The sequence below is a fragment of the Nuphar pumila genome, chromosome 5, assembly GCF_984573655.1.
Source record: "Nuphar pumila chromosome 5, dmNupPumi1.hap1.1, whole genome shotgun sequence".
Classification (NCBI taxonomy): Eukaryota; Viridiplantae; Streptophyta; class Magnoliopsida; order Nymphaeales; family Nymphaeaceae; genus Nuphar; species Nuphar pumila.
In genome coordinates, this window is record NC_143253.1 from 88404948 (window position 1) to 88418496 (window position 13549).

Here is a 13549-nt window from a genome sequence, read left to right on the forward strand (position 1 = left end):
TACAAAATCGCCCTACAAGGGCCAACTCTTTCCAAAATTCCTGTTTTGCCCATTAGTCCAGATTTTATGAAAATTCCAAAAAGAAGTTGTGGTTTTATCCTTATTTCAATAAAGAAGCAATGTGGGACCCACACTGAGGTGGTGTCACACAAGCTTTCCTTTTGAAAATTTGAATTTTGAAAAACCCAAAAATATAGGAGCCTTGTCCCCTGGATTGGTGCCACTTGTCTTTTCTCTCTCCTCCCATTTACATGCCATGTGTCAGCATAGGGTTCACCTAGAGTCGGTGCCACATGTCACCCTCCCTCTTCTGCCAAGTGTCAGTGTGGGGCTACCTTAAGAAGCCGCCACATGTCTGCCATGTGTCAGTATCCATCCTGCGCCATGTGTCATTTCAAAGACTACCAGAAGATGCCAAGTGTCATAGGTTGTCCTGTCTAGAAAAAGTGGAGTTTGTCTCCTCTGAGGTGGCGCCACTTGAAGTGTGTCTCCTGCAGGGGACACGTGTCAACCCCTCCTTCCTTCTAGAAAAGTAGCCTGACACATGTCCTCTCCCTATTTTTTTCAGAAAAGTAGGAAACATGTGTCACTCCTAAATTCCTACAAAGAAGGTAGGCTTGTCTCCTCTGAGGTGGCGCCATTTGGGGTGTGTCTCCTGCAGGGGACACATGTCAAGCTCTCATTTCCTCAAAAAAAAGCAAGTGCCATGTGTCATCTCCTGCCCTCTTCAGAAAAACTAGAATTCAAATATTCAAATCTCCTCATAGGTGGCGCAGATCCTGAACTTCTACCTTTTCCATGTTGTCTGAGATGGCGCCACATGGCTTGGCCCTCCTTCTCTCCCCTCTGCCACGTGTCATTCTCTGCTTCTTTTAGAAAAAGCAGGTGACACATGTCCCCTTCTACCTCCTTTAGAAAAAGTAGAGGACACATGTCTTCTCCCTACTTCTTTCAGAAAAGTAGATGACACATGTCATCTCCAGCTTCCTTTAGAAAAAGTAGAAGACACATGTCACTCCCTGCTTTTCTCAGAAAAAGCAAGTGACACATGTCACCCTCTGCTCTTCTCAGAAAAAGCAAGGGACACGTGTCATTCTCTGCTTTCTTCAGAAAAAGCAAGTGACACATGTCACTTTCTGCCTCCTTTAGAGAAAGCTAGAATTCAAATATTCAAACTCCAGACTGAGGTGGCGCAAATCCTGAACTTCACCTTTTCTATTTTGTCTGAGATGGTGCCACGTGTCCCTTTCCCTCCTTTTCCTCCCTCTTGCCACATGGCATCGTAGGAGTCACTCTGAGGAAATGCCACATGTCAGCCTCTTCTTTCCTGCAGAAAAGTAGAATTTGAATTCTTCTGAGGTGGCACAATCTGCTTCCTCCACTCCTATCCCTCTGACACATGTCAAGCACCTCCAGAGATGGCGCCACATGGCATGCTCCTACTGCTTTCAACTTTACACCTCAGAACACCTTTTGAGGTGGCACCAATCCAGAGTCCCACTTGGCTTCAAAATTTTATTTTTATTTTATTTTTAATAAAAAACACCCACCATGAGGTGGCACCACCTGAGGACTCCCTACAAAAAGTGAATTTGAATTTCAAACTCCAAGAGAGCACCCTCTGAGGTGGCGCCTTCTGGGAGTTCCCTGCAGAGAGAATCAAGCAAACTTTTGAAAATTTCCAAATTCCCCCTGCTGAGGTGTCTGACCCACAAAATTTCCATTTTTTATTTTTCTCAAAAAATCAAAATAGCCTTTTGAGGTGGCGCCGCCTGAGGGCTCCCTGCAGAAGACAAATTCGAATTTCAAACCCCTCAGGTGGCACCCCCTGAGATGGCGCCACATGGAGGGCTCAGATCCAGCCTGTTTGAATTTCAAAAAATTTTCAGAAAATCTATAAAAACAAGGCTCCATGTCCAGCAGGGGAGATTTTTTTTTTTAGCTCTGGTGAACTTGGAAAATCCGACCTAGCCTTCCTAGAATCAGATTTTGAACTGTGGAAATCGTGCCCCCTTTGGCGCATTGAAGAAGGTGGAGTAGAGCTCGTGCTGTGGCCAATTCAATTCCAACAGAGGTCAATTTTTGTGAACCATCTGAAGCCCGGAGCGAAGAATGAAGGAAGCTCGTGATAGCTGCCCATTTCAAGAGCTTCTACGCTGCGTAACGAAACAAGGTGCACTTCTTTTCCCATTGATTGGATTCCATAATTCGAATCGGGAGTCGTTTGAAGAAAGAGCTCATCCGAGGGATGGATTGAGCTATTCTCATAAAACGACATACATAAAAATGTTTCATTATGCTTCCTTGATGATTTTTAACATTCATATAGTTAGCTAGGTTTAATTTGCATTTTATTTCATTCATTTAGTACATTTCATGAATTAATTAGGATTAATTTAGCCTTTATTTCAATTCTGCTTATTTTCAGTAGGTCTCTGTTTTTGTCAGTCAGTCCACACGCCATTTCATGCATTTGTTTTTTATTCAAAATCCCAAAAAAATCACGGAATGCGCCCTTAGGTGTTCCTGAAATTTTGCCAAAAATTCGGAGGTATTTGAATTTGTTTACTGCGGTAAACATTCAAAATGGCAAGTCGGGTTTTGTTACCCGGGATACCTTTTGAAAATCATTTTCCGACTTGTAAAATCGAGATATCCCTCATGGGAGATCCGATTTTCGATACGAAAGATGTTTTGAACTCGGGAGAATGTCTAGTTTTTAATATGATTTGATCAGATTTTTCTGATTTTTTTTAATGTCTGACAAAAATCCGAGATGTCGGTACACGTGTCAGAGCCTAATTTGGGCCTCTGAGATCTGGGATCGACTTAGGGCTATGGTTTCTCTTTGTGTGTTGCTCTAAATACGAAACTGTAAAAAGTGAAAGTGGTGTCCGAGATGTCCTCTATTTGAATATGAAAGCCTATAATTTTTAGAACAGTGTTGACCCCTGCTTTGGATTTTTCTTGTCAGCCTCCTGTTTTGCTACATTTGTCTGTTCTGTTAGTTTAGGCAGGAATAGTTATATTTTTATCGGTGTTTATGTTGATCAAATGCCGAAGTCATAAACATGAAAGTTGTTCATGTAGGTGTCGTGCATAGCTCTGATTAATTTCATAAATTTCCATGGCCGTTTTGTATTTTTTTAGCATTTTACATCAGAATAGTGTGATTTTTACCTCTATCTGAACTAAATCCCTGTTATTGAACTCACCATGGCTCAAATCCCGAGGCTATAAAAACCTAAAATGTTCCATTTCGGGTCTTTTAGCAGTCTGCAAAATATCAAAAGTTTCCATGGTGTAAATCTTGCATTATCATATTAGGCATTGCATTTGGTTCGGATCCATAGGCAAAATCCACCATTTTAGGACTTTCTTTGAATTTTGACATTTAAATCATATCATTTCATGATTTTTAGCATTCTAGACTGTTTATCAGAGTAAGTAGATGCTTCATACCGAATTTGGTGCAATTTGGAATCCATTTGAGGTTCGGATTATCCACAATACCAAAACAGGGTCCCGCAGGACCCGGATCCAAGTGAAAAACAAGCGAAATTCGTTATTTTTGATAAATTGCAAAATACCAAATTCTGATTTTACTGTCTTAATGTGTCTAGCAGCATGTCATCATATCTCTTACTGCATTTCATCATCATTTGATTCAATTTGAATTTCAAAATCTCAATTTTACCAAGTTTTCCTTCAAAAAACCCTGATTTTAAAGATGTAACTTTAATTTTAGGGGTATTTTGGTCATTTTAACCTCAATTCCGAATTTCAAATTGTTTTTCACTGAATTTCTAGCATTTTCATCATTTCAAAATATCAAGGAAGCACGAGAATAGGGTTTATATCCAATTAAATCCAATAATTTCATAATATTATTGGAAAATCTTGGAAAACCCATATATTTGAGCTAACCCAATTTCAAGTTTGGCAGGAACAATCAAAAGAAGGAGCTGAAGTCTGCAAATTTCTTTTATTTCCTTTATTTAGTGATGTAATAAATTTTGGAATAAGAGATTTAATTTCCTGCTTATACTAGGATGCATATCATATAGTTTGATTTTATGCAACATCCTGTTTCTATGATTCATGCATTTTATTTCAAAAGCACTATGGATGTTCACGAATGGCACGTGCACCAACTCTTAGGGAGTTGATGGACTTGGTGGGATCCATATTTACGGCCCTAGTCGGAATATGGATGAGACCCAGATCCATCATCTTTCTACTAGTCACATTGAGCCTACACTCTTAGGCTATCTTAAAATGCACATCATATTTCCAAAGTTTTCAAAATCATGTGCATCAAATCAACTAAATTCTAAACATATTCATGGCCACAGTCAGAATATGTGAAGGATTTATCTTGACTTAATGCATATTTTTCCAACAAATCTCTTAGAAAATCTTTTCAAAGTGCATTCATTCACTCATGTCATTTGCATCATGAAATCATTGATTTTCTCAAGATTTTCTCAAGAAAACTTCATTCTCAAGAAATCGATTTCTCAAGAAACTCTAAGGATTTTTTAAAATCGGTTTTCCAAAGACAAGTTTTTTCACAGTTTTCCCTGGAAAATGATATTTTCTTAAGAGATTCAAAAGAGTTTTCCAATCTTTCTCCAAGATCCAAAATCGATTTCCAAGTATTTCAAAAGGTAAAATTCCCAGGATTTCGATTCCCCAAGTTTTGAATTTCCTTCTCCAATGAGCTTTCCTATAAATCTTCCATCATTTTCCTAAGAAAACTCTCAAAGTCCAAGTTTTCCTAAGAAGTGTTTCCCTTTTCAAAAGGTTCATCTTTTCTCAAGAATCACTTCCATTTTCCCAGGATTTTCAACCATTCATAATTTTCCCAAGTCTTTATGAACTTTCCTGAGATTTCAAATCTTTTTCATCTGAGTTTCCTGAGAAATTGACTTTCAGCTTTTTCCTGAGAGAATCTTTTCAACTCCAAATATTTTCTAAGCATACATCATGTTTTCCAACTGGCATTTTCCAAAATCTCATAGCACATGCCTGAATTCTCTATGCATTTAGGATAGAACATAACTTTGATAATTTCGCTAAGTCAAGCATAGTTTTGGTCCTTGGTTCGATTACCCCTGTTAAAGGCGGCAGGAACGGTCGAACCTCGTACCGACAGGTCGAGCCCCATCCCATGGATTTTCCCGCAATTTTCAAAAACGGAGGCGAGTATTTCAAAACAATTTCCAAAATCCGGTCAAAGTTTGAATCGCGAAAGCGTTTCTCTCTTTTTCTCTTCCGCAAGGAAGGGAAGGCGGGGGAAAAATTTCGCGACGAAAACAGGTTTGGCGACCGAGATGGAACCTGTCCTTGTCTGACCTAAATTATGCTTGATTTAGTTCAACTATCAAAATTATGTTCATAAAATGTCAGCTCTTTTACTTTCAATATCATGTGAGCCTAGGAGCCTAGATTCTGACCCAGCTGACATTGAATGCATATAGCTTAGGCATGGTTTGATCGGACCATATTGAGGAGATATTTTCATTCTCACATAGACTTAGGTCTAAATACAATCCTCCTCGATTTAGGATCTGAATGCAAACAATGTATGCTTCTTCAAAGATTTTCAAAAGTCTATCTCTCTAGGACTTAGAGCCCTCTATTTCTTGCATGTGATCATTTTTTCAAAACCTCAATTACCTATCATTACCTGGTCTTCACGTTGCTGGGCTCTCTTCCAGAACCATAGTTCGGGACAGAGCCTCACAACTGGGCCAACTATTTGGGTTAACACCCCCCTACCACGTACCGCGGGCCACAGTCCGAAGTATATCGGTAGGCGCTCAAGGATGTTGGAAAACCTTACCTTAGAACCGGAGTTGAAACTCTATGCCACGTACCTTGGATTTCGATTCGGGTATATCGGCATAACTGGATTGGACAAAGATGATCTGAACCTAGAGTTACGATTAAGGTCCTACAGCTGTTTTCAAATTGATGCATCTAGAGTCAGCCTTTTAGGGAGTGCTGAATGTGCATAAATGTTTGTGCAGGATGTGATTGTATGTATGATTTTCTCAATTTTTTATGTTTCCCAATGTTTTTCAACTCATTAGGTCTTTTTCCAAATATCCTTATTTTCCACAAGGTCTTTTTCTCAAACCCTGGATAATTTTCTCAAATATCCCATTTCTTTCAAAACTCCAGGTGATTTTCCATTCTCTCGTTCTACTGGATCTCGGATTTCCAGCCTTATTCCAATCCTGCCTGCAAATTTTTGAAATTTCAAATTTTGCTTCAAAAACTTTTCCATATCTCCCAGTATATCTTCCAAATTTTATCCAAATTTTTGACATGTCTTTCCAATTCCATCATTTGTTTTTCCCTCAAGAGTGTTGGTTTCAAAATTCTTTTTTTCCATCATGCTAAACATCCCATGTGGTTCTGCAGAGGGCATTGGCATAGTTGTGTGATCCTGACAAGATCAAAGACCGTGCGTGCTACTTCAGCACATTAGTTACAGACAGTGAGTGAGAAATGGATTCCATAAAGTCTGTCAAAGAGGGAGCTCAGACCATCAAGGAGGAGATTGATCCCGCCATATATCGGTTGTTCAAAAGAATGATGATTGAGATATTATCCGAGCAAGCTGCAGCCAATTTCGGAAAAGTTCCTGTTAAAGAAGGGGCATCGATCACCATCCCTATGAGCATCATTGGAGACCACAACAGGGCAACCAGTTCTAAACCCAGCAACAACAAAAACAGAGGCAGTCAAAGCAGCAAGTTAGAAGAGTCTAAAGATTTGAAAGGAAAGTATTCTAGAATCCAGAATAGACCTTTTCAATCCAGCCCTCAGCAAAAGGAAAAAAATCAAGGAAAACCAAAGCACGAAAACTGGAGCGGCGATCGAGATTTCACTTCTATAGACAAGCCACTCGACGAAGTCCTTGAATACATGTTGATTAAGGGATTAGTGAAGCTCCCAAAGGCCACAACTCCTCCCACCATCATGGGAAGGTTCAAGAATCAGTTTTGCAAATTCCATCGGGCAGTAGGGCATGACACTGATCGATGTTTTGTCTTCAAAAACATTGTGCAAGACTATATTGATAAGAACCTGTTTGTTGAAAGCAGAGAAGAAGAACATCCAGTAGCCCTAACCAAGAAAGAAGTCAAAGAAGTCAGCATTCAACAGAAATCCAACAATCCGAAGAAGATAAAGCGTGATGGTTGGAGTTATGATCGTGAGTTTACTCCTTTAGGTGAGCCAATCGAAGAAATTCTTGGATATCTGCTTGCGAAGGATATGATCAAACTTCCAAGGATTGTGGATCCTCCCGTCACCATGGGGAAATGGAAAGATTGTTTCTGCGAGTTCCATCGGGCAATGGGGCACGATACTGAACGTTGCTTCATTCTAAAAAATATTGTACGGGACTACATCGATAAAGAGCTTTTGGTGCCGGAAGAAAGGGAGGGACGAGTTGCAGTCCTGACCAAGCCTCTCCCAGATCACTCTGAAGAATGACAATGCCAATGCCAATGCCTTCTCATTTTGTCAGGACGATATAGTCCTAGTGGTTTTCCTTTTTCAAGTCATCATCCTTTTTTAGGCATCAATAAAATCATCAACTTTTCTCATTTAATTATGACATTCTTCTTGTGGTTGTTCTGTTTTGTTATTATTCTCTCTCCCCCATTACACTGGGGCATCTTTTTGAAAATTTGTTTTCAAGCATTTTATATGCAGGCAGGATAAACAAATTCCTCATTTCATGCACTTGTGCATTCATGCATCAACTCATATTCATTTGCATTCAATTGCATTAATAACAATCCGGTCGGTATTGGGATTTCAACAAACAGTCCCATAACAATTCCTAAATGATCCAAAGATCATCGCCAATACTGAACCAAAACCCAGCACTCGAACTGGTATTATTTCAAAAATCCAGTATTCAAGTTGGCACATTTTCAACTTTTAGGAAAACCGAGTTCCGACTCGGGTTTTTATTCAAATCATTTTCCTTTGTTGATCCGGGTTCCGACTCGTGATCTCTCTACTTTATTCGAGCCTTGACTCGAACTCTTCATTTTCCTTTGTTGATCCGGGTTTCGACTCGTGATCTCTCTACTTTACTCGAGCCTTGACTCGAACTCTTCATTTTCCTTTGTTGATCCGGGTTCCGACTCGTGATCTCTCTACTTTATTCGAGCCTTGACTCGAACTCTTCATTTTCCTTTGTTGATCCGGGTTCCGACTCGTGATCTCTCTACTTTATTCGAGCCTTGACTCGAACTCTTCATCTTCCTTTGTTGATCCGGGTTCCGACTCGCGATCTCTCTACTTTACTCGAGCCTTGACTCGATTTCTCCATCTTCCTTTGTTGATCCGGGTTCTGACTCGTGATCTCTCTACTTTATTCGAGCCTTGACTCGATTTCTTCATTTTCCTTTGTTGATCAGGGTTTCGACCCGTGATCTCTCTACTTTATTCGAGCCTTGACTCGAACTCTTCATCTTCCTTTGTTGATCCGGGTTCCGACTCGCGATCTCTCTACTTTACTCGAGCCTTGACTCGATTTCTCCATCTTCCTTTGTTGATCCGGGTTCCGACTCGTGATCTCTCTACTTTATTCGAGCCTTGACTCGATTTCTTCATTTTCCTTTGTTGATCCGGGTTCCGACTCGTGATCTCTCTAATTTACTCGAGCCTTGACTCGAACTCTTCATCTTCCTTTGTTGATCCGGGTTCCGACTCGTGATCTCTCTACTTTATTCGAGCCTTGACTCGATTTCTTCATTTTCCTTTGTTGATCCGGGTTCCGACTCGTGATCTCTCTACTTTATTCGAGCCTTGACTCGAACTCTTCATCTTCCTTTGTTGATCCGGGTTCCGACTCGTGATCTCTCTACCTTATTCGAGCCTTGACTCGAACTCTCCATTTTCCTTTGTTGATCCGGGTTCCGACTCGTGATCTCTCTACTTTACTCGAGCCTTGACTCGAACTCTTCATTTTCCTTTGTTGATCCGGGTTCCGACTCGTGATCTCTCTACTTTATTCGAGCCTTGACTCGATTTCTTCATTTTCCTTTGTTGATCCGGGTTCCGACTCGTGATCTCTCTACTTTACTCGAGCCTTGACTCGATTTCTTCATTTTCCTTTGTTAATCCGGGTTCCGACTCGTGATCTCTCTAATTTACTCGAGCCCTGACTCGAACTCTTCATTTTCCTTTGTTGATCCAGGTTCCGACTCGTGATCTCTCTACTTTACTCGAGCCTTGACTCGAACAAATCATTTTCCTTTGTTGATCCGGGTTCCGACTCGAGATCTTTTCGAGCTTGTCATTCTCTTTTGTTGATCCGGGTTCCGACTCGTGATCTCATTACCTTACTCGAACCCTGAATCGAGTTCTTCATTTTCTTTTGTTGATCCGGGTTCCGACTCGAGATCTCTTTATCTTATCCAAGCTCTAATTCGAGTCCTTCATTTTCCTTTGTTGATCCGGGTTCCGACTCGTGATCTCATTATCTTATTTGAGCTTTGATTCGAGCCTTCCATTTTCCTCTGTTGATTCGGGTTCCGACTCGTGATCTCTATATTTTATTCGAGCTCTGACTCGAACTCATCATTCTCTTTTATTGATCCAAGTCATTTCAATCATCAGGGTCTGTCAATTGCTCAAATTTGATATTTTGCTCTCTAAATTTCAATTTAAATCCTCAAATCAGGCAATTCTCCAATTTAGACCTCTGATTTCCAATTTCAATTACCAATTTCCAATTCTCGACCTGCGGGTCAACCAATTTGCAATTTTCGACCTTCGGGTCAATCAATTTCCAAATTTCGACCTCTGGTCAAATCGATTCTCAATTTCGACCTTCGGGTAACACAATTTCGACCTTTAGGTCACTCAATTCTCAATTTCGACCTTCAGGTCACACAATTTCGACCTTTCGGTCAACCAATTCTCAATTTCGACCTTTGTGGTCAAATCAATTCTCAATTCCGACCATCAGGTCATCCAATTTCGACCTTCGGGTCATTCAATTTCCAGCAACCAATTTTCCAATTTTCCATTTCGACCTTTGGGTCAATCAATCTCAATATCCAATTTCAATCATTTTCTCTTGCGAGAGACCCTTTTAGGGAGAGTTCGAGGGAGCTCGTTCTTTTCGCATGCTATCCAATTCGTTCACTTAGCCCCTTTTCAGGGAGAGTTTGAAGGGACTCGCGTCTTTGTGAACCGTTTGCAAAACAATTTCCAATTTCACACAAGAAACCCTTTTTAAGGGAGAGACTCGTTTCCTTGTGACCCCCCCCCCCCCCCCCCAATTTCATACTAGGCCATTTTTCGTCATGAAAAGACCCTCTTTGCAGGGAGAGTGTGATGGACTTGTTCCTTTCATGACCCAATTTTCAGACCTCACTATTATCGGCCCCCTTTCCATAAGAGAAGCCTAATATTAGGGAGCTTTGACGAAAGCTCAATTTCTCTTCGAAAGTTCGTTTTGCAAACACCTCCTCTTTAGGGAAGAGAGGAGTATTTCCCATTTCCCATTCAGGTAAGGGCTAAGCCTGAGTCTCTCTTTTTGGGGAAAAAGAGAGGAGAATTTTCGTCACGGATGCGTTGAGCCGGATTTCAAATACTCACTTTCACTAAGGATTTCAAGAAAATTTTGTCAATTTGTCAAATTATTTGCTGATTTCAGAATCTTTATTGCACTAGTCAGTTTACCCTCAGCATCACTTCCAAAAGAGCGAAGCTTTTGCGAAAAGGGATTCAAAATTCAAATTCTTTCTATTGGCCAACCAAAAGGATGAAGGATAAATCCTCGATATGGCCAGAAAAGAAGATTCAAGGTTATTGAAAAGCCGTAGATGATCGATATTGATCGCAGTCAATGGCGCATCGTTAAAGGCTATTCTTGTAAGGACGAGACAGTGGAAATATCCTGAGTGCTAGAAAAGAGAGAATTCACCCAAACCCTGTCTCCTCAGAATCACCTAAGCTGCAATTAAATATCCGCAAAAGGGATCTCTCACCTGTCGTCAAGATGAAGGCGAATTAGGCGAGTAGACCCCCGGGGCCAAAGAAGATTCGAAACATCTCCAAGATGACGGAGTTTGTGACGGATTCTTCCAGGGAAAGTCCAAAGCACTGTCGAGATGAAGGCAGATGCGATGAACCTCTCGACAATCCCTAAAAGATATTTAATTTCAGCTATCGCCCAAAGATCTCCAAACCCATCATCCAAGAAGGATCGAAACATCTCCAAGTTGAAGGAGTTTGTGACGTATCCTTCCCAAAAGAGAGAAAGAGAGGAAAAAGAAAGAGAGAAAAAGTCAGAACATCTCCAAAATGAAGGAGAATGTAGCAAAAACCCAGAGAGCCAAAAGAGTGCAGAAAGATTGTCAAGAGAGAAGCTCCCAGGATATCAAACTGCCAAATTTATCAAGAATCCTCTTTAACTTTGTGAAATTCTATTATCAATATTCTTTCATCAATTGCTTTCATAATATAAAATTCTCTTTCCTGCTCATATCAAGGAAATTGATAACTTCCTTGAAGAAGGTCAATTGCAAGGAATTTGGATTTCAAGTCTCGATTCTACAAAGTGAACCTTGTTTGGAGGTAATGCTTTAGGTAGAAAAGAAGGAATATCTTTGCAACAATGTGCAACATTTTCAAATATTTTGAATCAACAGCAAAATTTCCAACATTTTGACAATATTTTCTAGCTATCCTGACATGAAGTGAGAGCTCGATATCCGTCTTCGATGCATCCTGACACCAATTTTAAATCCCTCCTAAGGACTTGATTCCTTCCCTTCTTTGAGAGCATGAACTCTCAAATTTGCACACTTCCCTGTGTCCCCACTGTCCCACCATAGACAGTCCCATTTCGGTTCGAGGTCGAACCACCAATCATTTCCCACAAAAGGCAATTTCAAAAGCTGATTTTAGTCTCAGCAATGAGACGCCCAAAACCAATCCCTTTTCAAGCTTTAGGGACCCCATTTTCCTTCCTTTTGCAAAAACCCTATTGGATTTATTGTGCAAAATCCAAAGGTTCCATCATGGTCTCTTCCTTCGAGGATTCCATTTCATTTTCCACCCGATCAGGATAAGGGTACAAACCTGAGCCTCAATCAAAGAGGTATTCCATTTTTCGCCCGATCAGGATAAGGGTACAAACCTGAGCCTCAATCAAAGAGGTATTTCATTTTTCACCCGATCAGGATAAGGGTACAAACCTGAGCCTCATCCAAAGAGGTATTTCATTTTCCGCCCGATCAGGATAAGGGTACAAACCTGAGCCTCAATCAAAGAGGTATTCCATTTTCCGCCCGATCAGGATAAGGGTACAAACCTGAGCCTCGATCAAAGAGGTATTCCATTTTCCGCCCGATCAGGATAAGGGTACAAACCTGAGCCTCGATCAAAGAGGTATTCCATTTTCCGCCCGATCAGGATAAGGGTACAAACCTGAGCCTCAATCAAAGAGGTATTTCATTTTCCGCCTGATCAGGATAAGGGTACAAACCTGAGCCTCAATCAAAGAGGTATTCCATTTTCCGCCCGATCAGGATAAGGGTACAAACCTGAGCCTCGATCAAAGAGGTATTCCATTTTCCGCCCGATCAGGATAAGGGTACAAACCTGAGCCTCGATCAAAGAGGTATTCCATTTTCCGCCCGATCAGGATAAGGGTACAAACCTGAGCCTCAATCAAAGAGGTATTTCATTTTCCGCCCGATCAGGATAAGGGTACAAACCTGAGCCTCAATCAAAGAGGTATTTTATCTTCCGCCCGATCAGGTTAAGGGTACAAACCTGAGTCTCATTTCGATGAGATATTCCATTCCCCAATCAGGTCAAGGGTCAAAACCTGAGCTTCGTTCCATGCGAGGTATTTCTGTCCCATCAGGTTAAGGGTCAAACCTGAGCTTCGTTCCATGCGAGGTATTTCTGTCCCATCCAAGTTAAGGGCATAAACCTGAACTTCACTCTCATAGAGTGAATCTTTTCTCTCCATTCTTCGCTTCATATCTACCATCTTCCTCGGGCTAATTTCTTCACACCCAGTCAAATCCTTCTAACTGGGGCATTTTTTCGTATAGCCCAAATTTGGTGTGTTTTCTTTGCCACTAAGCTCGGCCATGAGCCGGCTTAGTAGCAAAGAGGGGCATCTGTAAACACCCCGAATTTTCACTCACCTCCCCAACATTTCCACCAAGCATCAACATCCAGCCTCTGAAATCGCTGGAGGGCAAAATGGTCATTTTCTGAGCCCGGACCTTGCAAAAGTCCAAATTTCATCTGAAACTCTCAAATTTTCTCTATTTTTATCTCAGATGTTCAAGATTTTACTCCTGACAGGAGACAGACATCTCCAAGTCTTGGTTCAAGATTATATTGCATAAGACATGTCATTGCATATCATTGCATGAGCATTTCAAATCACTGCACTGCACAGCATGTCATTTCGAGGTCCAGAACTCTTGATTTCAAAATCTTCAATCCAGATTAGAATTTTAACTCTTTTCAAAATTGATTT